The following is a 913-nucleotide window of genomic DNA, read 5'->3' as shown; positions in this document are numbered from 1 at the left end:
GTGTGACGTCATTCTCGATTTAATTGACCAAGTAACAGACTCTCAGCCATGTTAAATGTTATTTCGTTTTACCACGGCAAAAGAAGGCAATTTTTTTCGATATAACACGAGTTTTTCCATTTAACACGCTTTAACATGGATCATGAATACCCCTATTAAAAAACTACTCGGTTCATAAGGGTTAACGCCACCGCAGTTGTTTGCACTCAGCGATCTTCTTGTCCGTACTCGCACGAAGTCTTTGGTTTCCTTGTTGTTTGCTGACTTTTGATCCCATTTTTTTAGTGCTACGAAAATGCGTATTTGCGATTTGCCAAAAACAGAACAAGATACAATTTAATTTCTTCAGGAGCGAAATATTTTACCTAAAAAACGTAGGGGTAAATGTTTACCTCAGCTCCACCAAAATGGCGGAAGTCAATTTTTTTGAGACGTGAGTGTACTGTCAGTCCCGAACCGAGCCGTCTATGGACGACTTTGGGTAGGTTACAAAACTTACCACCTTTCAAGAGGGAAAATTTCTGTCCCTACACACTTACTCCTTTTCCCCTTTGATAAAGGTTAGCTTATAATACACCACTATTTTCCGCGGCAGTTCTGACTTATAAATATTTTATAATAAATGCGTTTACTTACTTCTAACTTATATTTATTATACGTCAGAAGAGCTAAATTATAATACTTAGACTCTGTAACCAGAAAATAGATTGGAAGCATTTATTTTATATGGTATTTTTTTAGTAAGAATAAGATAATTGTTTAATAATTAATCTGACTAGAATAATAAGGTTCTATTGAGCTGTAATTTAATAAGAATAAGATATTTATTTAATAGTTTGTCTGAATATAATAGTAAGGTTCTCTTGAGCTATAAGTTGATAAGAATAAGATAATTGTTAAATAGTTAATCTGA

The sequence above is a fragment of the Halyomorpha halys genome, unplaced genomic scaffold, assembly GCF_000696795.3.
Source record: "Halyomorpha halys isolate HHAL.00 unplaced genomic scaffold, Hhal_1.1 Scaffold1071.1, whole genome shotgun sequence".
NCBI classification, from domain to species: Eukaryota; Metazoa; Arthropoda; class Insecta; order Hemiptera; family Pentatomidae; genus Halyomorpha; species Halyomorpha halys.
This window is presented reverse-complemented; position numbering follows the sequence as displayed.